Below are 27701 nucleotides of genomic sequence, written 5' to 3'. Positions count from 1 at the left end.
TTTAAATGCTCACCTCTTATAATTCCTTTTAAATAAAGTAAAATTTCAAAAAAAAAACTGGCGCAAAATTCTGCAAAGAAATAGAGAAAAAAATTAAAAAAAACATTTTTATTTTCAACATATGATCACAAAAAATGTATGTAGGTTCATATACAAAAAAGAGAATCAAATAAGAAGTAGAATAGTAATTTAATCCGCATATTACTTTGTATGTATGTGCATACATACATACATACATGTATATTGTTTAGCAGTATGTTGTTAAAAACTACAGCTACATATCTCAACAAAAGAAAGAAATTCAGAGAGATACAAAGTGGAAGAAAACAAATAAAGAAACTAAAAGTGTATGATGAAGTCGAGGTGATCCATCGGTCACCACATTTTCTAGTGTTGAATGAAGTTCGCAACTGGCAATGAAAGAAAGAAAAATCCACAACAAACAGCGGCGGCATCATATCATAATTGAGCATCGCAAAAAAAAAAACGAAATATCCAACCACCAGCCAGCAACAGAACAACCAACACCTGGTATTTTGTTTTGTGTTACACTATTCCAGTTATAGCTGTGACCGTCGGACCCATGTTATGCTGAGCCCTCCTGTCATTGCTGTGTAGAGTTGGTTGTTTGTTCTGCTGCTGTTTAGGCTATTCTCCACCTTTGATGTATTGACATGGAGATCTCTCAAAATATTTACGGGAATGTGTGTATGCATGTCTTTCACAATAGCATTAAACATATTTAGGGTTTCCAACAGACACAAAATTGAGTCATGAACAAAAAAGAAAAAAAAAAAAACAACTCAGAAAACGCCATGTGTGAAGAGGGGAGGTTAATAAACTTGTCTTGAGGACAATAAGTAAGAATTGGGCTGGTTTTTGATTTTTATTTTTTGTGAGAGTGGAGTCCAATGCGTATGTTGTAGGTAATTGCTTGCTGTCTCCATCGGAAAGGGTGGAGATCCGATAAACGGAAATACACAAGTAGCAACATCACATTACTATGTTATGTTTGACAATAAAATATGTATGTATGTACACAATTTAGTTTTTATGTTTTTTATATATTATTTCAACCAGATATTGTAAACACAAACAAAACAAATATCAATAAAATGATGTTTAAAACAGATTAGGTAACATATACAAAAAATTTTCCACTTAATACCTTCTCTGGCAGGTTTCACTGCATAAGCTTAACGCAAGCGATCAGCCGACATTAAATTTTTTTTAATTATTGGCAGTACTTGGCATTGGGTATGTCAACTCGTTCTCTTTTTAAATTAATTCTTTTTTTACGTTTTCTCCTATTTGATGACATTTTCAATCGGTACATTTGGCATCCTCAATGATGTTCATGGGTCCCATCCAATTTATGTTTTCGCAAGCGACCTAACCTTCTATTAGTGAATCCTGCTTCTCGCGAAAAAAAATACAACGAAAAAATCAAGTCAAAACGCCGGGATTGTTTCCTTAGTACCCACTACTCTTCGTCCACATTTCCCTTTTTTTGATTCTGTGCAAAAGGATAGCTTTTGGCATAACCCTCTAATAAATCCCTATTAGGTGAGATTAAAGTGGCAGTCCGTCTCCTTACATATTTAGACAACATTTGTTTATTGGAATACCAAATAAACCAAAGCTTTTGTTGGGCTAACCAAAAGAAATTACGAGGTGGCATAATGATTTATGGTGGGGGGTATGTCAAATCCAACACTAACACCAGGATTCACTGAATAAGGTTAAGCCAAGCGATCAGCCGATATACTTTTTTTTTAATATTTGGCAGTACTTGGCATTGAGGATGTCAACTTGTTCTCTTTTTACATTCATTCTTTGTTTACGTTTTCTCCTATATGATGACATTTTCAATCGTCAGATTTGACATCCTTAATGATGTTTATGGGGCCTATCCACTTTGTGTTTTGCATGTGACCTAACCTTCTATTAGTGAATCCTGCACTAACACATACTATACACACATATATTCATCGTGTAAACGACCCATGTTACATTAGGTTGGTTTTATCTGAAAGGGAAAACATCGATGTCAATATTTTTTGACGGCACCCACTTTAAATGTTTCATTTTGAGATTCCCAAAATTTAAGCACAATTGAAAGATTTTAGGGGTGCCGCCAAAAATTTTTTTTAAAACAACCACTAAACCGAAATGGTTTGACGGTGGGAGTATACTTACTTCGTCATTCTATTAGTAACGCCTCGAAATATTGGTCTTTCCGTCCGTCTGTCAAAAGCACACTAACATACGAAGAAGTAAAGCCAGACGCATGAAATATTGCACAAATACTTCTCGCTAGTATAGGTCGGTTTGGATTGTGAATGGGCAAAATGAGTCCAGGAGACCACCGTGGCACAGAGATAAGCATGCCCATGGGTTCAAATCCCGTTGTGAACATCAGACAAATTTTCAGTGGTGGTTGTCTCCTTACTAATTCTGGTTACATTTGTGAGGTATACTGTCTTCATTAAATTTCTCCTACCAGGTGGTGGTGCCCCTTATCATTGAGCTTAAATTTAATCGGACTGCACTCATTGATATGAGAAAACTATACCCGTTCCTTAATGGAATGTTCATGGGAAATTTAGCTGGGTACAGGTTTAGATGTAGCTACCATTTAGACCGATCTAACGATTACATACCTTAAGCCTCCAGAGAGCCCAATTCTTAACCGATTTGGCAAAAAATTTTAAAAGAAAAAGAAACCGTGAAAAAACTATGTACATACAATTTATAGTGGAAGGTATATAAGATTGGGTCCAGACGAATTAAACGCGTTTTCATTTGTTTATATACATATATTAAATCTAGAAGATTTGTTCATACACATTGCTGTTTAGAAATTGTGCGGATGGTGGACTTCCCAGAAGTAACTTTAATCATTTAAAAATTTTGATTGAATCGACACAGCCATGATTTATTTAAACACCCTATAGAATAAGGATTTGTTACAATAGCAACAAAACACACTTGTGCCAACTGCGTACCTACCTACAGCCACATACTTATATTTAGGTATATTACATATGTATGTAGGTTGAATAAACTCCAGACAAAACCAAAAAATAATAAAAGCGTAAATACTAGTAAGACAAATTCCATAAGTAAAGGTTATTGTACTCTAACGGTAATTTTCAAATCCAGGGCCTAAAAAATAAGATCCATCCCAAAAGCGCGTAGTACACTTTTCTTATATTCATTAAATGTATGGTTTGGTTGTGTGTCATGATACTTTTTGCTACTGCTCTGTGTTGTTAGGCATTCATTAATCGTGAATGGAGAACCATAAAGAAAAAAAATGGGACTGAGAGCGAGAGAAAAATTAAATTAGACGAAAACGTAGAATGAGAGTAGACGACACCTCTGGTGTAGCAAGACAATGGCCTTGAACTGTTCATACAATTGTTGGGATGGATGTTGATGATGACCTTGAATTTGGACAATAACATCACCATGCCATAGTAGAATACATTGACATCGCAGACCAGCACACTTGTAAGGAGATGAACTCACATAAACTCTTTATTCACTTTCGCACAGGCGAAAGGACCCAAAGTTAAATAACCTTTCACGACATTTATTTCACCATCGCAAGCAACCATACAGACGTCAAGAGTAGAAGTTCACAAAGGAGTAAAACTCTTAGATATTATAAGTGGTGCGTCTACATACTACGAGTATACTCGAGGCCGAGGGCTGAAACCTTGGCTTGTGGAAATTACAAATCTGGTAACTGTATCAAACCATTTTGGGATTTTTTTGGAGAAAATAAGAAGAAAGCACAATCAAACACATCCATTGCCTACCTTCATACATCCATCGCAAAATAGCAGCTGCCAAGCATGCGAACAGGTATGTGATGTAGGAAGGTGGTAGGTAGCGATTAAGGTACTGCAAAATCAAACTAACTACCTACTTATGTTGAACAGCTGTTTTCTTTGACAATATATGTATGTATGTACATTAACAACATAATAAAAACAACAAACCTGTATGAAAGACAACGACAGACGGAAATCCCATTTCATAAACCTTTCAGACAGGTTTCTCGCTAATAATAAAAGAGTAAATTAAACAACACATGACTTGTAAAGACCAAGAGAGAGATGCGAATACTTTGGAGAGTGTTACAATAAAAATGAGCTGATCAATACATTTTAATACACAACAACAGTTTTGAATTAAATAAAATCGTATCACATGTTCTATGTTAGACAACAAAACTTGATCATGAGATATGTTATTGTGTGGGAGGTAAGGTAAATAATACGTATGTTATGTTAACAGGTATATTGGTGTTAAACGAGACAAAATAAATTTGGCGCCAAGTGCTTCGGGCACCTAAAGTTGGTCACCTCGGCATTCCAAAAATTTTGTTCGGACCAAATCTTCATTTGTAGTCCGATTTTCAAAATTCTTTTTTGCTGTATAGTGTATACTGCTTGAGGTATACAATATATATACTGGTTTCGGGGATATATAAGTTTTAATTTTTATTTGTTGAAATTTTGACCGAGATCGGCTTCGTATTTTGCATTTTGCGATTTTCTTTTTTAATGCATGATTTGGATTCGTACATTTGTATTCATCTGATTATTCAGTTAAAAGTTATACAGTTTGGAAGTAAAAAGATGTGAAAAAGTGTATTTTTTGCATATTTTGTTCAAATAATATTTTCATTGATTAATCTTTATTGAAAAAATTTTCTGGAATAACTTAATTTTTTCTTTTTTGCTTGTGAAGAGGACTTATTGTAGAGGCTTTTAAAGTGAAATTTGAACAAGATTTGTACACTTAAACGGAAGCTATATGTACTTGTAAATAGGCAATTTTTTATTAAAAATTAAAAAAAATCCTCGAGTTCAAAAATTCCAAAGCCCAGATCCCACAATTGGGCACGTTTTTTTTTGCTCCATATGTCCCCTTAACCAATGCAAACATTTTTTGCACATAACAATATTTTTAGACTCCACACCATATTTGCTAAAAAAAAACGAAAAAATTATGTATGGATTTGTATAAAAAAATTCGAGCAGAATTTAAAAATTAAATCTCTTCGAATTTTTTAATGAATTCTTGGAATGTTTTTAATATGAATTTCCGTTTTCAGAAAAATTAAATTTTTCCCTAATTTTTGGAATAAATGTCAGAGACGCGAATGTGGAAAATGAATTTTGTGTGAAAACAGAAAATACGGGAAAAACTAAAATTTTCTGATACAGATTAAACAAAATATGGAGTAAAAAAATATGTGCTCGATTGGGGGATCCGGGCTTTGGAAATTTTGAATTGGAGGGGGGAGGATATTTTGGTGTACATATAGCACTCGTTTAAGTTGACATATCTTGTTCAAATTTCACTTTAAAAGCATCTACAATATGTCCTCTCCATAAGCAAAAAAAGAAAAAATAAGATATTTAAGCAAGTTTTTTTCAATAAAAACTAATCAATGGAAATACTTTTTTGACCAAAAATGCAAATAAAACACTTTTTTAAATTTTTTGACTTTCAAACTGAACAACTTTTAACTGAATAATCAGAGGCGAACAATTTTTGCAGCAAAGTCATTTTAAATTTTGTCACGAATCCATATAATGCATAAAAATGAAAATCGAAGCATAAATGCAAATTTCAACAAATAAAAATTAAAACTCGTATGTCCCCGATACAAGGAAACCTTTTTTGTATGGATTTTTAAGCACTGTCCAGCAAAAAAAAAAAGAGTTTTGAAAATCGGACCACAAATGAAGATTTGCAGCCCGAACAATTTTTCGAAATGCCGAGGTGATCAACTTTAGGGGACTGCCAAGAGGCGCCAGAGACACCCGCGACCTTGATGAATTTTGCACACGATCTCGATAATACGTCAGATCTAACTATTCCAAATTTCAAAGATATATCTCTACACGTTCGCACACTGGATATTGTTTACTTTTTTCCCAATTTCTCCCACTGTGCGGCGGTGGTCGTCCATTCTTTGTTTACGTTTTGTTCTATTTGATGACATTTTCAATCGACGGATTTGACAACCTTAATGATGTTAATGGGGCCTATCCACTATATGTTTTAGCATGTGTCCCAACCTTCTGTTATTGAATCCAGGGTAAAGCCTTAAAAATTCCAAAAGCCGCACGAACTTTAGGATTCACTAATATAAGGTTAGGTCACTTGCTAGAATGAATATAAAAAGAGAACAAGTTGACATCCTCAATGCCAAGTACCGGCAAAAATTAAAAAAATTGTATGTCTGCTGATCGCTTGGCTTAACCTTATTCAGTGATTCCTGCACAAACTTTTACCAAAACAAAAAGAAAGTTAGACTCGAAAGAGCAAATGTGTTGCTGCGCTTGAACGATACTGATTCTCTGATGAAAAAAATTTCCCAATTGAGCAATTGGTAAACTTCCGAAATGGTCGTTTTTACATACACGTACGAGAATTTGAGCCTACGAACGGCCACCCGAAATAATTTTACATCGCAAGTGATGGTATGCGCAATTGCGACCGCCGAGAGCTATGTACGGGAATAGGTCAAAATACCGGCAGATTACATCCGTGCAGCTTGCAACTCATTGCTTGAACGACTCAGAGCAATAGTCAAGGCAAAATGTGTTCATATGGAGCAATAGTGAATGGATACTTAATTTTAGATTGTTTGGCTTTTATGCAGATTGAGGCTAGGCTCTAAATCATCGAATTTAATCTGAAGATAGATAGTGTTGTAGTATCCAACTATGCACAAACCCAAAAATTTGCCCATGAACATTCCATTAAGAAACAGGGGCAAACTTCTCACATATCACTGCATGCTGTCCGTTTCAAGTTTTAGCTCACTGATCGGGCCCTCCTTTTTAAAGCCGAGTCCGAATGGTGTGCCGCAGTGCGACACCTTTTTGGGTAAAAGTTTCAACATAGCAAAGTACCTTACAAAAGTTGCGAGTATTAGCAGGAAATAACCACCGCTGAAATTTTTTCTGATGTTCTCGCCGGGACTCGAACCCAGTCGTTCAGCGTCATAGGTGGATATGCTAATCCCTGCTCTACGATGGCTTCCACCACAAACCCACAGCCAACCCAATATCTCGTATAACGGCAGCGAAATCAGCTTTTGGTGTTGTGGTGACGCCTCTCACAATCTATGACTTCTGTAAGACGGTAATGTTCCAATACATCTGCCAGTACGTTAACTGCACCTTCTCTTTGTAGAGTTCAGACATTTCAAGTGCAACGCATGGACCTTAATACGCTGGCGTAGGTCGTCACCATAAGGGGAGTCCGTCCGTATTTCCATTCCTTTGTGTATTCAGTGTCTTTGGGTTACTTTCGGCCCAGCTTCTTCACATTTATTCACGTTCGCCTTGACTTCTTTACATTTTCCCCTAGCTTAAATATCAAAACGAAATTAAGTTTTCTTCTCCTTTTTGAACATATTTATGCCTTTACTAACTACTGGCCTCCTTTGTTCTTGAACCAAAAATATTCTATAATTTTAAGTTGTTGCTTTTTAATTTCACAAGCTTTGTCTTATTTTCTCCTAACCCATATATTGGCGGACAGTATGTGCATGCACTAATACACATGCACATGGTAAAATGACAGAAGAACATTCAATGAATGCAACAAAAGAGGAGAATAAAAAAATCATAACGTTAGCTATTTTCTTTGTTTTTGTACGAGAAACGTGAGCGGAAATGCATGATTGTTGTTGTTGTTTAATTTTGTAAAACAAAGCAAAATATCGTCATAAATATGAAGGTATGTATGCATCGTAGGCTGTGCATCAATGTAGGAATGAATCAAAATGCCTTCCACCTGAGTAGATTGAGTGAAACATTCATATTTTTTGAGTTCCTTTGAAGTTCAATTTGAGAATAAATGAGAAAAAGGTTAAGTTTTGCGAATTGGGACAAAATGTACATGATATAGTTAATACAATACACCCACCCGATTGAAATTGAAATTAGAGAGTAATCAAATCGAAGTCTATAGGAGATTGTATACAAAGCAGCAGACATCGAGGGGTTGCCACTTGTGTTAAGAACGAATAAAAGAGAAAATACGGTAGATGGTGGGTAACGTAAGGGATGAGGGCAACCAAACAACGGTTCTGAGTGGATTTAAATTGACCAGTCCAGACCTATATTGGTTCATCTCAATATCTCACCTCCCCACGGTGTCAATGGTCCGTCTAAGGGCAGCTATATCCAAATATAGTCTTCAGATCGGATCCGCAATTCACAGAAATGCATAGGGGTCTACCAGAACTCACAGTGCCAAATTTCATCGAAATCAGATGAAAAATTACCAATTTATTGCCTCAAGACTTTAAGTCTGGAGACCGGTCTATATAGCGGCTATATATAACTAAAATCCGATTTTATGAGATCAGAAGGTCAGGTTTACTTACAAAGAATACGAAATCATCAAAAAATTTTTTAAAACGTTTTTATACCCAAGATATCTGCAAAATTATAAATACCCAGCTTTTGGGCATAAATGGGTAAATACCCGGGTATTTACCCAATTTACCGGGTAAATACCTTTTGGGTATTTACCCATCGCCCATCTCTAGCCATTGGGAATGTCAACATGTCCTCTTTTCACATTAATTCTATGTTCACGTTTTCTCCTATTTGTAACATTTTCAATCGGAACATTTTGACATCCTGTTTATGGGGCCCTTTCCACTTTCTGTACAAATTTGAAGCAGAGGCTTCATATGTAAATGTTGTTGTATCATTTCGATTACAGTTTCATATATGTAAACGTTAGATAGTCTTGACACTTAACATTATGCTAACTTTGTTTCTTAATTAAATTGTTGAGTACCGGAAATGGGTGTACAATAATAAAAATTACATGTTGGCCCTAATCACCAACTTTACCACAAACCACACACCTTCAATTTAAATTCACTGCGTGGTGAGGGGAGAATTTCCCTGTTTCAATAAACGCCCATAAATTTTGATAATTGTCAAACGAAGAATGAAAACTTGATGACAAAAATTAAAATAAATAAACACAAACATGTGCTATAGCAAGCAAAACACTTGTTTGAATGGGTTCTAGGTTGTTTAAAAATCCCATTCGCAACCCAAATTTTATTACTATGCCTATGCCCAAAAAAAAAAAAAAACTAAAAAATTCTATACTTTATTCGCTTGAATTTCTTTGTTTCCATTCTCATCGTTTTGTCTTTTGATTGTACATTGAACTTCAAAAACACCCCAAAATGAAATGAAATCAATTAAAAAAAAAGCGAAAGAAAAAAAAAAACACCAAATCATTGGAAGCGTTACTAACTTTAACAAATGTTTCATAGATTAGAGGAATGTTGTTGAATTTTGTTTTGTCTTCTATCTCTCCCACCAGTAGCAGTTGGCATATTCGAATTGATTGGCATTCGATGAGAATGTCGACGATGTCGTTTAATTTTGAGTAGTGTTTTTTATTGCTATAAAATGATAATGAATTTGCAAAACGTGTATTAGCTATCTCGATTTGTGAAGACACACGTTTTTGTACTTCTCAACATAGTCAGGGGGGGTATACTAACTTTGTCATTTTCATGGAAATATTGATGTGAGACTCTACAAAGTATATAAAGGGTGGTCCAATGTTGTTTTTAATAACTTTAATGCGTTGCTCGATTGTATATCTTTCCATGGTCTGAAATTAAGAAATATCAAATGAAATGCAAAAGGAAACATAAGGTTGATTACTAAAGGAAAATATCTCAATGGTTTCGCCAATACCAGGAGGCGATAACCAACACTGAAAATTCTTTCTGATGTTTCCGCTGGGATTTGATCTCCAGCGCTCAGCGTTTTTTAGAAAAAAGTGATTAAAAAATTGTATATTCAAATAAAAAAATTATTGAAAGTTTGTGAAATTTCCAATTTTTTTAAGATTCAATTAAAAAAATTTTTTTGATTGATTAAAAATGACAAAAATTTCAATCACGATAGGATTTGAAAAAATTCAGGTTCAATTAAAAATATGATTGAATCAATTAAATTTTTAATTGAAAATTTTCTAAATTTCAATTACGATCGTAAGTGAAAAAAACGGAGTTCAATTAAAAAACTGATTGATTCAATTAGTTTTTTAATTGAAAACATTATTATTTTCGGCCGGGCCGAATCTTGGAACCCACCACTATGGATTATGCTAAAAATTTATACAAACTACACTTAGTTGAAGGGTAAACCTTTATTCTACATACCAAACTTCTGTCAAACCAGCAAAAATTAAAGCTTCTAGGAACCGAACAAGGTAAATTGAGAGAACAATTACATATGGAACAAGGATATGGGAGTTATATGACGTTATGAACTGATTTGGACCGTGCTTGGCACAGTTTTTAAAAGTCGTATTTCAGCCAAATCGGACAAAAATTGCGGCTTGTAAGAGCTCAAGAAGTCAATTCGGGAGATCGGTTTATATGGGTGCTATATCAGTTTATAGACTGATTTGGGCCATACTTCGCACAGTTGCTGGAAGTCATAACAGAACACTATCTGCCAAATATTGGCCAAATCGGACAAAAATTTTGTCTTCCAGGGGCTCAAGAAGTCAAGTCAGGAGATCGGCTTATATGGGAGCTATATCAGGTTATAGACCGATTTGGACCATACTTGGCACAATTGTTAGAAGTCGTAACAGAACAATATCTGCAAACTTTTATCCTAATCGGACAAAAATCCCTGCTCCAGGCGCTCAAGAAGTTAAATCGGGAGATCGGTTTATATGGGAGCTATATCAGGTTATAGACCGATTTGGACCATACTTGGCCCATTTGTTAGAAGTCGTAACAGAACACTGTCTGCAAACTTTTGGCCAAATGGAAAAAAAATTTAGGCTTCCAGAGGCTCAAGAAGTTAACGACCTACATCAAAAGAAAGTATCTGTGCAAAATTTCAAGCGGCTAGCTAAGCGTTCGGTTGAATGGACGGACATGACTAAATCGACTCAGAATAAGAGCTGGCAAACTATCGATAATTGCAACATTCGATATTTTCGATAGTTTTAATAAAAAATATCGATACTATCGTAAATTTCCCATAATTTCAATTTCAAACGAAAATGAGATGTAAAAATCAGGAGACCGATTTATATAGAAGCAATTTCAATGAACAAACCAAATAAAACCAAGGTTAATAAAGTCAGTTGGAAGTCATAAGAGAAATCATTGTACAAAATGTTAGTCTAATCGGATGACAATTACGCCCTCTATAGGCGCAATGTATTTTAAAGGATACATTCAGTGTCGGATTGCTTATTATACCCTCCACCATAGGATGGGGGTATACTAATTTCGTCATTCCGTTTGTAACGCCTCGAAATATGCGTCTAAGACCCCATAAAGTATATATATTCTTGATCGTCATGACATTTTAAGTGGATCTAGCCATGTCAGTCCATCCATCCGTTTGTCGAAAGCACGCTAACTTTCGAAGGAGTTAAGATAGTCGCTTGAAATTTGGATGGAATTGAATGGAAGAGATTTCGTATCGTATACAAGAGACGACACTTGAGATCGAGTGCAAAGCACTGTTCCCAGCTGCACAGTCTTAGAGTGACGGAACTCTGGTATTGCCATCTGGATGTTCATGAATACACGGATGGATGCAAGCTAGAGGACAGAGTGGGCCTGGTGGCTACATTAAGAAAACAGGGACTGAGATTTGTTTCCGGCTGGCTGGCTGTAATACGGTCATGCAGACAGGGATTCGGGTATGGTGTTAACGTGAGCAACTGGAGCGTGAATATCTTTTAAGACAGTAAACTAGCCAACAGGGCTGTAACATCCAGTACGGTAAGGGCACGAACAGTCTTGCGTGTCAGGCTATAGTCGAGTAAAGGGGAATGAAAGACGATTTGACCGTAAAGGCCAGAGGATGGCACGTTCCGCATTGTTTGGATCACGGCTGCGGAGTCGAACTCAGGAAAGTTTTCCCAGACAAAGTAGTAAAATGTTTCAACAAAAAAATTAAATTCTAATAACGTTTTAGAATAAGAAAAAATAAAACTTTTTTTTTACTAGACTGTTATATTAAATTTTATTGTCTTTAAATTCAAGCTCGATGTGTTTTTTTTTAGTTAAATTAATTATCGATATTTCGCATATGAAAATCCTTTTTTGTTTCCTATTTGGATATAACATATCTTGAAAGTGCATTCCATTAAAATATTGATAAATAAATTCACACCGAATAGAAGAATAGTAGAATTCATTGTGCAAAATTTTGCCCAGTAGGGCTCAAGAAATAAAATCGAGAGGTCGGTTTATATGGGAGCTATATTAGATTGTGGACCGAATCAGTCCATTCTTAGCGCGTATATTGGAGATCTGAAAACAATTACGCCTTCAAGAGCCTAAAGAAGTATACTCGGGTTTTGATAAGGGAGCTCTTTCAGGTTTTGAATCGATCCGGTTAAATAATCACTTTAAATAAGATTTTAGCCGCAAACAGAATTCTGCTCTCAATGTGATGCAGTTTGCGTCGTTTGCTTTTCTATAGTTCTTTCTTTTATTTCTTTTCTTTTTGCTGTAAATTTTACGTTTTAATTTTTTTTTGGCAGAGCTGCTTGCTTTGAAGAAAAATAAAATAATTACCACAGCTATAAGCTTGTCATTTGCTGAAAAATTTTGAGAGCACAAAAATTTCTCTGTTATTTGCTACCTTTGTAAATACATACATAAGGCAATACATGTCGTGTGATACTAGCTTAAAGAATATAACGGTATTACAACATAATTAGGAGCAGCCACTCACAACTACATATTTTTTGGCCTCAAAAAGAGTAAATTTTACTACAAACTTATACCTATTGACTATGAATAATACGGCATGGATATGTAGCAAAAAACGAGGTGTTGAAATGTTTTCTTTAATAACAACTTTTACTTTCTTCTAGTTTTTGCTGTGCCCTTTCTCTTAATATTTACACTCATTCTTTGAGATGGCCGCGACGGCCTGTATCTGGATGTATTTGTTCATGTCAGTATTTGTGTATTTTTGGTTTGTTTGTGTTTCATTTTATTATCATTTCTTCTTGGTTTTTAGTGTTGTCATGAGAGAAGTGAGCAATAACAGCGGCAGCAACCCAATGAGCGAATAATGAAATGTAATTTCTTATTGAAGAAAGAAAAAAAAACAGAATGAAAACGAATCTAAATTTGTGCAGTGTATACATATTGAATTTTGTTGTTGTTCATTTGGCGAAGTGTGTCATCACCTCCGTCGCTGATGCGCACAATATGTACATATGGATGTACATGGATTTTTGTACTGCTACATACATAAGGACGTTTCACTTAAAATGTACGTAACTCGAAAAAAATGCTTTTAGGCTTTTTGCGTCTTTTCTTAACTGTCTTGTAATTTGATTTGGACGTTCTAACTAATAAAGCCGTAAGTTTGACATTTGGGACATATTTCTATTTTGTATTGGTGTAGGTCATCGCAATGAGATGGACATTGACATATTCTTATTGCTTAGACTGTAAAATCCCTACTTTTGCACTTCAATTATGTTCTTCGATATACCCTAATGTATGCAAATCAAAGATTTATTTGGAAATTTGTAACCACAAAATACAATGACATAAACACATATGCATATACACCAACAAATTTTTATGTACAAAATAATAAGCTAAACCAAAAAAAAAATCCCCTCAAAATCTAACCATTATCAAAATCATCATAATACACAACGAACGGCAAACAAAAATCACAAAAAAACAGTCAAGAATTTAAGACGACATATTTCGAAATAAGCACACAAAAGTACAGAGAGGAAGACGACGACGAGAGTTCAAAACGATAATTGGCGAAAAGAAGAAAGACGTCGTTGTTCGTTTGACGGTTGACAACGACGACGGCAAACGACCAACTAAATAACCGAATAACCAAGCACACAACAAACCCACTACTATCGTACAACGTTCAACACAACAGCAGAAGCAGCAGCATTGAGAGAAAACAATAATAATAAACAACAACCATTGTGTAGCATGGAGAAAAAGAGAAAAATATCTCAAAAGGAAATGAAACTTACACAGGCAGGCGCATGCATCCAATAGTTTTCAAGTCATGTGGGAAATGAGGTGGATGAGTTCATACCATCATATCATACACACCTACATACATATGTATATGTATCCATTCACAGCACACAGCGACTAGATGTGTGATGTATTGGACATTTAAATAGATTATTGGTTTAATTGATTAGTGTACTTGACACAAGAGAAAAGGAAGATACCTACCAGGCAAACAAAAATTACTAATTTTTCATGACAACGTTAACATAGCAGCCAAACGACCAGTATTGCCGATGTCAGAACACAATTTCAATAAAACGGGCTTGTGTTTCGGTTTAAATCCAAGCTAGGTATAACATTTTCAAAGACCCCATAATTCATTCCCCAATCAGAGGTAACTGTTCCAATATTATATCGGTTTAAACATCAAGTTTTTTCTGCATTTCATTTGGCATTTCTTACATTCAGACAACTCAATTTGATCCATGGAAAGATACACAATCGAGCAACGCGTTAATGTTATTCCAAAATCAATATCGGTCCTTAAAATTTAACCACTCTTTAGACTAGGCACCGGTTGGGTTTTGAAATGACATCATTAAATCTAATTGATGAGCTGATAACAATGAGCATGCATAATCTACATATGTAGGCATTTAAATACCAAACAGTGCTACTAAAATGATCTTAATTAAAAAAATGCCATAATGTGCTATTTTACTTCCTTTTCATTACAAGTCGTCATCGCTCAAGCTTGTTATGTGTATGTGTATATAAACACCAATGAATACCTATATGAGTATGGCCACTAATCGATTTTACACAAAAAATAGAACTATTCTCGAATGCATGTATGGTAAAAAAATAACATGGACACACACACAGTGCCATGGTAGGAGACAAGCCTATGTATGCACAAAACAAATGTAATTTAAATCAAATCACATTCTGTAAAACTGAATTCATTTTACAGGAAACATACATGACATGTCAGGCAGTGATATGTATGAATGCATGTAAATTTATGTCGCGTACCTAAACACAATGACTATGTGCACCATTAAACGACCTAATTATTTGTTTTAAAACAAAAACAAAAAATAAAAAAACTCATGAACAAAATAACGAAAATTCCCACAACTGTCCCACTGTACAACGGCGACGGGCGAACAGAACGAGGTTAATAATGAAGTATGTATATATGTTACATACATACACAAAACATATACAAATGTACAAAAAATGCCTTGATTAACTTATGCTAAAAATATATATTTTTTCAATTTTAAAAACTTTGCTGCTAAATACATTATTACATCACACTAATTGCGAAAGAGAAAAAAATAACATTAGCATATTCTGTATGTAAATAGTACAACAAGAAGATATAAAAAAATTATTTTAAATTTTCTATGAAAGAATTGAAAATATTTCAACAAATTGCAGCCGAATAATGGCGGAGAAAAGTATCTTCTCGTAGTGCGATTTCTGAGAAATGTGAGCATGGGTCATCAAAAAAAAAAAGAGATAAACTATGCACAGCGCAAACAGTGCGAGAAAGAAAGACGAAGAGAGATTGAGAGTAAATTGAGAGAGCGTTTGCCTTTTTTATATTGAAAACTTGTTCGGTTATTCTTTTTTTGTTTCGTTGAAACTCTTTGTGTGTGGTGGTGGAAACAGAAACTAGGATTGCCAACTAATTCTTTACAAAAAAAAATTGTGGAAAAAACGAAAATTAACAAATAAAATACTCAGAAAAAATATATAAAATTACCATTGATATGTTTAATTTCAAATTTAGCATTTGTAGTTTAATTCGAGGAAGGCCTTTTTCAGTTGTTTTTTTTTTTCAAACTTATTATAACTGCCCACACCACATATAAAAATGTCTGAGCTTACAGGGAAATTAAATTTTAAGGACCGTTGGTTGAAGGTGAACCACACCTAAACATCAAAATTTTTCTGAATTTCACTTAACATTTTTCAATTTCAGACTCATTTAATTCAAACCATGGAAAGATACAAAATTGAGCAACGCTATTAAGTTATTCTAAATCAATATCGGCCTTTAAAATGTAATCATCCTTTATATACTAGGGGCAACTTTTATTTTAATGGCCAATGTTGAATGTGAATCACACTTAAGTGCCAAGTGTTTTTTGCATTTCATTTGAAATTTCTCAATTTTAGACTAATACAATTCGTATCATGGAAAGATACCCAATCGAGCCACGTGTTAAATTTATTCAATATTTTCATTGGTCCTTGATATTTACCACCCTTTGTTAACCAGTTTTAGAGAAAATTTCATGACTCTTTATTTGCACACAAAAACAAGAATGAAGGTAACCCTGAAAATGACAACGAAAAACTCATTTCTGAGTTTCCTATGTTCCGTTGAGCGAACGTACGTTTTTAATTTTTAGTCTTTGGCTGCTATGCCAGCAGCCCTCAACAAAGAATTTAACGATAAAATTTGGTCTGTGAACGACGATAAACGAACATAAAAACGGCGTGGTCGCCATTTGATTTTCGTTTTTCGCCGTTGTGTTTGTTGTTGTTATTTTTTTCCTAGAGAAAAAGAAGAAGACCAACGAATAAAGAAGATACGCGACGACAAAGCGCACACAGCAACAAACGTTTTATACGCGATGATACAATAACACCATACATACTGCCGCCGCCGCTTCGTTCGTCGTTGAAATTCTTTTGTTTTGGTCGCTTGTCCCCGCCACCCTCTCGCAGCTCCACCTTCTTCCCCTTCCCACAACAACACTTTACAAATACACATTACTTTTACTAAAATAAAAAAAACCACATGCACAAACTGTGTGATTATAACATACATACAGGCAAACAAACGTATGAATAAAGAAATATTAACGCCTTGCTGAATTAGTTCTTATAATAAATTTTCGCTTTTTCTTCAGAAGCATGACAGTGAAAAATATACCAATGGAAAAAAAATAGGAAAATACTTCTATCAAAACCTTCCGCCATAGCATTGAGAGCAATTAGAAGTAGATGAAAAACATCTATTTTGAATTTGATTTTTCTAAATACCTACTGTTTGAAACACTTGGATGCCCCATGTTTCAACCATGACACAAAGCTCTTTATTGTTTTCTATTTTACAATGGAAATTCTTATAAAAATGAACTAAAAAATGTGCCGAGCGAGACAAAGCAGAGAGTATACTGGTGCTGTTCATACTAAGCGTGACTCAATTTACGCAAAATAATGTGGTATTTCACAAGTTTCGATTTTATGCAGTTTGACTGCGTGTTTTATGAAGAAAGTTTTACAAAACAAAAGAAAACAGTGCAGTACTTTCGTGACGTCACATTTCGGTGGATTCAGCACCACCCACATTGACACGCCACAATTCAGTTGTTACCTGTTTCCCTTCAAAGGCCTCACATTATTAGTTAGATGCAAGGCCTTTGTGTGCTCGCCATACTCTAGCGAAAAACCTTGAGTGCGCAAAAAAATGCATCATTCATTGAAATGTCCACTACGGAGTAAAATATTTAATTTTATTAAATTTATTTACTCACTCTGTACGTCTGGAAGAATGTCTAAATAAGTCGGGGAAAATACCAACATTTCTTCTATCACTCTATTTTTCCTCAAGAATTTTGTTGGGGTTGTTTTTTGTTCTATAAAAAAGGCACATCAGAATACAAGTATCAAATCAGAGAAAGAGTTATGAAAAACGTTGACATTTCTCATGCAATGCAATGTTAGGGTTACCAAATACCAACTTCTCTGTGTGCGCAATTTCTTATGTACATATGTAGTTGCATATTCAGTAAACACAAACGGCTTTATTCACAAAACTAAATGAAGCCTTAAAATAGGTTTATTTGACAGTTCTATAAAGTCAAATTTAGAGAGCACAAAAATTTCAAAGCAAATGTCAAGCTTATACTGTGCCGGTAGTTATTTTATTTTTCCTCAAAGCAAGCAGCTCTGGCGAAAAAAAAATTAACAAAAAAATCAAATTTACAGCAAAAAGTTAAGAAATAAAAAGAAACAAAGATAAACATATTGGAAGCTGAGACTGCCGAAACCCTAAATACGTGCATCACGCCATAGTTTGTTTCACGAAAAAGGAAATAATGCATATTTAGAAAATGCAAACGACGCAAACTGCATGCCATTAAGAGCAGAATTCTGCTTGCAGCATGTTCTTAGATAACTCTCATTTATTTATATTCACAAGCGTCACCAACCAGTCTAGGTGCGAACTTCAAATTCTTTATCTATAACCCCGTTTACACTGCTCTTTAAATTCGGATTTAATGGCTCGATCATCTGTTTCCCTTTATAAAATCATCTGATGAAAGCCTTAAATCCGGTATTTATGAGCAGTGTAAACGGGGTTTATCTATAATTTATCTATGTTTATAGTGAAAGTCAATGTTGCCAGAATTTTTTATGTTTTAGAATTCATTTCTTGGACAAAATGTGAGTCTTACTATGGTTGACTGCAAAACTCTCTAAGCATGTGTGTCACGTGAAGGCACGGACATGGAATTTGTGTAGATGTAAAAAATGGATAACGGTGCACGTTTTTTAAGCATTAAACGTTTTATGCAAGTCAGGCGCACAGGAGAGATGTTCAATTCCAAGTTGGTTAGATAGTTATCGATATCTTGCAATAAAAGGGGATAACATGTTCATTGCACAGTATTTTTCATTGAACAGCGAAAAAACCTATCATTGGTGCAATTGCTGTGTTTTGTTAGTCCTATCCAGTGCAAGTCAGATGTTTTGGATAGAGTTTCAGTGCAAAGTTTTTCTGGATACTAATCGATATCATGCGATAACAGATAATAACTGATTAATTGTGATTTGGACTATATTTTACTAAAATAAAACACATCAAGTAGTGATTTATGTTACCTACATATTTATAAAAAAATGCAATAAAAATAATAACGTAAAATTTTGAACTGAAAATTCTCCCCAATAAATCCCCAATTTTTTACTCCTAGTACTCAGCACATCCCCAAGTCAAAAATTTTGCCCTAATTTCCGATAATAAATACCCCACAAGTTGGGGAGAAATACCCAGCACTTGCGCACGAACACCATAGTGCAGAGACTAACATATCCGCCTATGACGCTGAACGCCTGGATTCGAATCCTGGCGAGACCATCAGAAAAAAAATTTCAGCGGTGTATTTCCCCCCCTAATGCTGGCAACATTTGTGAGGTAATATTCCATGTAAAACTTCTCTCCAAATAGGTGTCGCACAGCGGCACACCGTTCGGACTCGGCGATAAAAAGGAGGCCCCTTATCATTGAGCTTAAACTTCAATCGGACTGCACTCATTGATATATGAGAAGTTTGCCCCTGTTCCTTAGTGGAATGTTCATGGCAAATTAGTATTTGTTTGGCAGCACGACTGGAGGTAGTTTGAGAACTTTATTTTCCCGGAGAAGAGATTGCATGTAAGCTGCATGAATGGAAAAAGTGGAGAGTAAGAATAGCTTTTATAAAACAACTGTTCGATGCTGCAAATTTCTGCTGAGAAAAACCTTCAGTAGAAATTCGCAAGGTCTTAATTACCAAACTCTGGAAATTCAGCTTGCTCTCTCCCACTCTCCCGTTTTTCTTCTTTTGGCAAGTACGCGAACGATTTCCAGGCACAATTTGTGCAAATTTCCACTACATTTTGAGTACACGACCACACTTAATATACAGCTTCGAACAGATGATTTATGAAAAACAGCTGTTGGAAAGTAAGCAAAATGATCAAAATTTCTTAACAACCTATTGGTTAATGAAAAAAACCTTGAAAAACACAAGCAACGCGTGAACATGTTTTGTAAACAACTGTCAAAATGCACTATAAAAAATGGTGACGAAGATAATGGCAACACATTCCGTACTAGTTCTATGAGCAAAATATTGTAGTAGCAACATGTCGCTGCTTTAGGATAAATTTCGCACAATATTAATTGCAAATGTAATTAAATGCTCACGAAATGGGCCGAATCAGCTCTGCTTCAATACAGTTGTCTTTGTTGTGTGTTGTTGTCAGAACACAAACAACAACAAATACAACAGTATTGAAGCAGAGTTGATTCGGCCCATTTCGCGAGCATTTAATTACACAATTTTAATTGCAAAATTGTGCGAAATTTATCCTAACGCAGCGACATGTCGCTACTATTTTGCTCATAGCGCTCAGTACCACTTCGTCACAATTTTTGTATAATGCGTTTTGATAGCTGTTCGTGTGAAAAGTCGAAGTCATTAGGGCTCTACTTGGGCAAAACTTCATTCGATTGGGACGACAATTTTTTACTTTAGTTCAAATTGATAGCCTCTTTCTGTCTTATTCGCTTAATCGTTCAACCATAACAACGATAAATCGATTAATCCATAAATACAAATAAACTTAGGTAGGTAAGTACACCCTATTGGAGACCATCGTAAGTCGTTGTGCAAAATTTCAATCTATATCAGGTAATGGAGAGACCCAGGATTCACTAATAGAAGGTTAGGTCACATGCAAAACACAAAGTGGATAGGCCCCATAAACATCATTAAGGATGTCAAATCTGACGATTGAAAATGTCATCATATAGGAGAAAACGTAAACAAAGAATGAATGTAAAAAGAGAACAAGTTGACATCCTCAATGCCAAGTACTGCCAAATATTAAAAAAAAAGTATATCGGCTGATCGCTTGGCTTAACCTTATTCAGTGAATCCTGGGAGAGACCATATTTGACTCGAATTGTCAATAAATCAAGTAAGAATTTCTCAAAGAGTATAATTGGTTTATATGGGCGGTTTATTTCATATTTTTTTATTTTCGATAAAAAAATATACTTGATAAGAAATTAACGACAGTATCGATATTTATTATTAAAAATATCGAGATTTACGATTATCGATAGTCTGTATTTAATTTGCACATTTCTCAATTTCTGACTAACTCAATTTGAACAATGGAGTCATTGTTGAATTATGACGGTTGGCTCACTTGCCCAACTACAACTAAATCAACGATACAACCATGCGGCGATGGCGGCGTAAATTCCGACTAGTCTGTAAAATTTCTGGAAACTTTCTAATTGAAATTGTAGTTTTCATTTGCATTATCAAACCACAAGATCAAAAGTTTTATGATAAACGTGTAAATTATAAATATGTTAAAAAAAAATTTTAAATCCAACCAAGCATTTGACGTTCTAGTGGCATCTGGTTACAACTCTGGAGTTGGCAAGTGAGCCAACCTTCTTAATTCCACCATGCATGGAATGACACACAATTGAGTAATGTATTAAAGTTATTAAAAATCAACATAGACTGTAAAATGTAACCACCCTTTATGCTAATGTACTGATTTCCAAGGTCAGAATTATAAAGACTATTGGCAACCCTAAATCACGAAGCAAGATAAAGTATTTATTAAAAACAACAAAAGCAAGAAAGCACGAGCCGCAGGAATAAAATTGCATGTAATGAAAAGGGCGACTATTGGAGGATTAAGGAAGACTTCCATCTTCTCAACAAACACGTTTTGATTTTTCACTTGTTTAGATATGCTACAAATAATATGCGCTAAAAAATTTCATTTAATATCTCTCTACTTAATAATTTATCTAGGTACATACATATCTGTTATGGGGGTCTAACAGATATAATACTAATATTCTTATTTTGTATAGTATGTAGGTAAAACCTTTGAACTGTGTACAACGTATCAAACGACACATTACATCATCGTATTTCTTACATCATTTTACAAATAAAATTGATTTAAATAATAATCTGCCGTTTAGAATTTAGAATGATTACTGCTGAAGTAGTAAATGAAAGAATTCTGACAAATTACAAACGAAATATGCATCCGCCGTTTATTTTTCCCAATCGTAAAACAACACAGCCAACCAGAAGATGAGATGTCAAATGAGCACACGAAATTACAGTACGAGTACAGGGAAATGAGCACAATTATTAAGAAATGAGAACGCATTGAAGGCGGTGGTAGTGGTAATAGTGTGCAAAAACAATAAAACATAGGAAGACGAGAAAAACCAAAATAACAGATTATTTGAATAAGGAACATACACCATAACAACAGTGGATATGTATAAAAAAATTTATAATGAATAATCAGTTGGCAAAATCAAGCCAACAAAAATAGTAAGACTCTTATCATGTTTGTTCAAATGTAAGTAGAAATTTTTAATAGAACTTTCGAAGTTGCTGTTGCTCTGTAAGTGAGTGAGTAATCAATATTTTCGAAATACATATGAATAGGGTAGGTACAAGGCATGTAGAAGAAAGTAAGAAAGGAAACTTAAAATTAAAATCACCTTTTAATGCTGGTTAGGTATAATATTAGCACTTGCAATCTCCGCCAGTCTCGTTTAGAGTACAATTTCCTCAAGGTTTTTAAATGAAGTCCAACGCCTTGTTCTTGTTTGTATTTCAATTCGAAGTTTTTATTTAGGCTTCATTAGTTAGTAAATTAAAACAATCTTAATCTTTTTTAAATAGGTATTTCTTTATGTTGTTGCTAATTATAAAAATAAACGCAAAAATAACAGTACATTTGTTAAATCATAATTTTAGCTCTTTGCAGGGCGACAGGGAGAGAGAGTAGAGAGTTGCACCATGATAAGTAAAAAATAAAATTAATTCTTTTTTCAGTGTTTAAATTTCTCCGTTCTCACTCTCTCAACATTGTGCTACTTTTGCACTCATTTCCTCTCCCTCTCTCTCTCTTATCTATATTGCTCTTTATTACTGGCGGTCTCGGCAAGTTTTCGTTCTTTATAATTCACACACACACAACGCACATTGACACACGCGCACACACACTTGCGTCTGACAAATCGGCTGTGTTGTTCTTGTTTTTACCGTTTCATACGAGAGTAAATACTCTATCACATTAACGAGCAACGAAGAAACGAGCGTTTACTTTGTTAGACAGTTGAATTTTTGCCTCAGCGGCGTTACGCGACCGTGCGAAGACACAAAAGCAAGCACAACACCACAGACAGCAAATATACGCGATTCGAAAAAAACCGACCGAACGAAATGTCTTGCTATTTAACTAATGCTGCTTCTTCTTTTTATTATTATTATTCATCCGTTCGAAATATAAAAAATTAAGTGATTTTTCTCCTTTGCTTTGCCATTGAATAAATTTCTTCCATACGGTTTTACAAACAAAAAAAAACGAAATTGTTTAAGAATAATTTAATATTTTATTAAACACTTGAAATTATTAAGAAAAAATTTTTTTATTGCTTAACTCTGATCCCTACTATGCGTGTGTGTGCTCTCTCTGTAGTAAATTGTAGTGTGTGTAATTTCATTTCGTCAAATGAAAATAGAATTGAAGAAAATAATAATTCATAATTTGCATAATAGACGTGTTTCGTTTAAAATCATTTATTATTTTGTTAATTGCATTTCGAAATGTTGCAAAGATTTAATATTTCTTTTTAATCTCTCTCTCTCTTTTGATGTGCCTCTTTTTCTCTCTCAGTGTATATAAACCGATAAACCAAACCAAGAAAAATATTTCAGCGGACACAACAACTTACGATGGCAACGAACGACAACGAACACAACGTCGGTCGCAAGTGCACAAGCCATTTTGTATGTCCACGGACAGAAATGTATGTGATTAACACCAAAGTAAGATTTTTTCAGCAAATCAGCGTTAATGCGCACAGGGTTGTAAATATTCGTAGCTTGCTGAATACGAAAAAGGAGTGAACATGTCATGCTTTCTAGCAACCCTGTATCCTTGGACAAAACCGAGCACAATGATGCATTTGTTTTAATATTATAACTACAAATACATTTTTAGTATAAATTATATCGAAATCATTTTTGTACCCAATTGATGTATTCTTGTAAAAACAATAAGTAATTTTTCAATAAAGATATATACCAAACAAAAACTTAAATTATTTTAAAACCTTTCTGTGTTTTTTAGGCAGGTTTCGGTCGTATTTGATACATTTTTAAAAAAGTCCGTTTTTTAACCCGTTTGAATGAAGCCTTTTAAATTCTAAAAGAAAATAAAAAACTAAACATGCATATATTGGACTGACAGATGTATGTAAATATGTTAAAGCTTTCATTTAATGTCAATATAGATAATTGAATTCAGGATCAATACTTTTAATTACAAATCTGACTTAAAGGTTTTAATTCGAATAATTTGTATATTTTTCTTCTTATTTACCAACTTTAACCAAATTAGGATGTGTTAGGATGTTAGGTTTGTACATACTCCCAATCACCTTTTATCTGAGTCCCTTCAATTCAAGACCCATATTGATCGTTCGGCCAAATTTCCTTCTGACCTCGAAGTTTTTTGGCGAGCCGCCTATTCAGAAACGTGCTTAAATTTGGATAGCAGATTTGTATTCTACTATATAAATAGTGATTTTTGTTGCGAAAACGAAAATTTTACCAGCCCAAGGCCTGCCTTCATTGCCATACGAAACAATTGAAGGTGGTCTCATTTGTACAACAACCATAAGTCATATGGTGCAATCCGCCATTTCGACATCAAGATGTCAACACAACCCAGGATTCACTAATAGAAGGTTAGGTCACTTGCGAAAAGTGAAGTGAACATCATTGAGGATGTCAAATCTGCTTTGACATAGGAGAAAATGTAAACAAAGAATGAATGTTAAAAGAGAACAAGTTGACAACATCCTCAATGCCAAGTAATGCCAAAAATTAAAAAAATGTACATGTAGGTTGATCGCTTGGCTTAAACTTATTCAGTGAATCCGGAACACGACCAAAGAAATTTGCGCTCGTGTGCGGGCAAAATGAGAGGAAGCGAAACACAAACAAAGAGAACGTGCACAAATGGGATGGTTTGCTGTGAATGTAAACACAGAACTGACATCTTAATACCGTCAAACTGGCCGGCTGTTCGCGTGAGACCATCTTTGTTAATTCACCTTGATTTCCATAATGGACTAAACGGAATGAAGGCGCTCATGAGCGTCGCGTTGCAATATTCAACTCTGCAAACAAATGTAAAAAAATCAACGTGCAATAGTTAAACAATTTTTAACATTGACGAATTAGGCTCACTTTCAAGCTCCAAAGTTTTTTTAATTTTTCCGCGTTGTTTTGAGGGTTTGTATACGCGACGCTCAAAAACAAAGTTCAACGCACTTATTCTGTTTCGGTCTTAAAAACTTTATATCTTGACATATTCCAAACGCAAATTTCGAATTACTTTCTGTTAAAGGGTGACATTGGAAGCATCGCATATTTTTTCGGCATCATTAAATGGACACTAATAAAACTGTAACTATACGATGAGACATGTCATATTAGCTGTCACTCTCTGTATTCATAAGACTTGTTTTATGTAAGAGCAATATGAATAATCCGCATGTATTCTCCGCAAAACAAATTGCCGATTTAATCAGCTGGACATTCACTCATTACTTATGGTAAAATTTTAATAAAATTGTTATTTTATCATTGTTAATTGTGTATTATCTCAAAAAAGTAGCCGCGAAACAATTGTTTTTCAACAGTGAAGAACGAAAATTGTACCAGCCGTAACTTGATAATTTTTTGCAACAGGCAGTGCACATAATAGGGGTGTTTACTTTTCCCATTATGCGGATTTTCTCGCTCAGTTTGTATGAAGAAAAATGCTATTCCCGATTTTTAACACATATAGGCTGGTACTATGTTCGTTTTTTAAGTTAATTTTTTCGTGATTACTTTTAAAAATAATAGGTTGAAAAGTCTTCTAGCCAAAGACGAAACGCGTCCCATAATGGTTGGTGTGTGTTGCTATCTTTAGCTTTCTTTTTCCATTTGCATCTCCGATCATTGAGTTCATCTCGAAAGAGAAACAAACAAAAATTGTAAAATTTAATGATCTTCGTCCTGGAACTGTATTCGTTTTCCACAGTTGAAAACACGCTCTTCACGGTTACTTTTTTGAAACACTACAAAATCTCTTTGCAAACATAATACTTTTACAAAGATTTTTTATCAGTAATGAGGGAATGTACTACTGAATGTAATAAGCAAGTTTTTTTCTTCAAAATCTAATATCTAGAAAAAGTAATCACGAAAAAATGTAAGGAAAAACGAACCTAGTACCAGCCATAACAGGCAAAAACTTGAAAAATGAAAAATTCGGCAGAGCCCGGCCAGGATTCGATCCAATACAACTTCCAACAGATTCACAAATTCACCTGTAGTACAAAAGAAGTGTAATTTGTCACGGAAAGAATGTCTGTCATTACACAAAAATACATGCATTGGGAAAAGTACAGCTTATAGTCAGTGTTGTCGAGTGTGGTAATGGTATCATAGATACGTTTTCGCTATTAATACGATTCAAATACAACATACCAACGCACGGCCCTTGAAGCCATCCCACCTAACAGGGTTGGAAAGTTTTCTTACCAAAGACGAAACGCGTCCCATCTTAGACTTTCCTTTTCCATTTGCATCTCCGATCATTGAGCTCGTCTCGAAAGAGAAACAAACAAAAATTTTATAATGTTTTCATTGAAACTTTTGTAGTGTTACAACTGTTAAAAATGCAGAATTTCAAAATTTGCTTAGGATTTTAAAAATCACATTTATGAACTCCTAGAAACATTTATTTAAAATTAAAATGACTTATTGTGTTTGTTTCGTCGCGAAGAGCGTTTCATTTATCCATGAAGGGTGGTACTATATTCGCTTTTAGCGAAATTTTTTCGTGGTTATTTTTTTAGGACAGTTGGACATTCCCTCATTACTTGTGAGATAATTTTCATTTCATATGTTATCATTGAATTTTTGTAGTGTTTCAAAAAAAGAACCATGAAAAACGGTTTCCACTGGTAAAAAAGAAATAGTACCAGCCTTTAGGTAGCGAATCCGCTTGACTGGTAAATAAGCCAACCGAAATATATAACAGAGCTTATGTTTTTTAGTACACTTTATTGCAACTGTGTGATTATAATATATAGCTGAATACGATAGAATAAAAGAGACAGGCATATAACCACAGCTGTTATTACTAATATTTAATGGATCCTTTGCATATTACAATTTATCGGGCGACATCAGCTTCAATACGTTTTTATAGCAAGCCATTGTAACAATTAAAGGTGGGCTAATTTGTACATCGTATGGTGCAATTCGCCTTCTTGCCATCAAGTTGATCGACGCAAACCAACACACACACACACAAATTTGTGTGCGTATATGTATACTTGTGCAGGAAGTTTGGGGAAATGAGCAAAGAATATGCGAGAAAGGAGATAACAACAAAGAAAATCCTCCCTTCGGCGCCGGACATGTTGAGTATGTACCGCCTACCACATATAATGCCTCGCGTTTAGCTTCGGCAACATCTCCACATATGCTGGTGCCGGCTCAAACTCAGCGGCCGCTTATTTATATATGTATGTAAAAATGTGTGGAAGTTATCTGAATTTCAGAATCTATTTACTTTTGCTCGATATGACCACCTTTTGTCTTGATTATTGCTCCGAGTTGAGCAAAAAACGATTTGCAAGCTGCATGAATGTTATCTGCCGGTATTTTGGTCCATTTCCTTACATTTGTTTTCTTCAACGCATCCATATTGA

General features: G+C 34.6%; 1 protein-coding gene and 1 long non-coding RNA gene across 7 annotated transcripts in view; one reads left to right on the top strand and one right to left on the bottom strand.

The window, feature by feature from the left end:
• The window catches only part of LOC106096057 (mucin-5AC), a 73354-nt gene extending 49745 nt beyond the window's left edge, over window positions 1-23609 (bottom strand). For 2 of the 6 annotated variants that reach the window (XM_013263591.2, XM_059368048.1), the window contains exons 1-2: window positions 22419-23609; window positions 14-70 (exon numbers count right to left, since the gene is read on the bottom strand). The gene's annotated coding sequence lies outside the window, so the exon portion shown is untranslated. Of the gene's footprint in view, window positions 1-13; window positions 71-17631; window positions 17736-22418 lie in introns of those variants that run through there. The other 4 variants (XM_059368049.1, XM_059368050.1, XM_059368052.1 and 1 more) reach the window with 4 other exon arrangements.
• Window positions 23325-24026, top strand: LOC106096058 (uncharacterized). The gene is made up of 2 exons (XR_001222846.1): window positions 23325-23412; window positions 23600-24026. It is a non-coding gene; the product is annotated as an uncharacterized LOC106096058 (long non-coding RNA).
• Window positions 24027-27701: the final 3675 nt, after the last annotated feature.

Source organism: Stomoxys calcitrans, chromosome 4 (assembly GCF_963082655.1).
Source record: "Stomoxys calcitrans chromosome 4, idStoCalc2.1, whole genome shotgun sequence".
NCBI lineage: Eukaryota > Metazoa > Arthropoda > Insecta > Diptera > Muscidae > Stomoxys > Stomoxys calcitrans.
The sequence above is the reverse complement of the archived record's forward strand: the minus strand, read 5'-3'. Positions and strand labels throughout refer to the sequence as shown.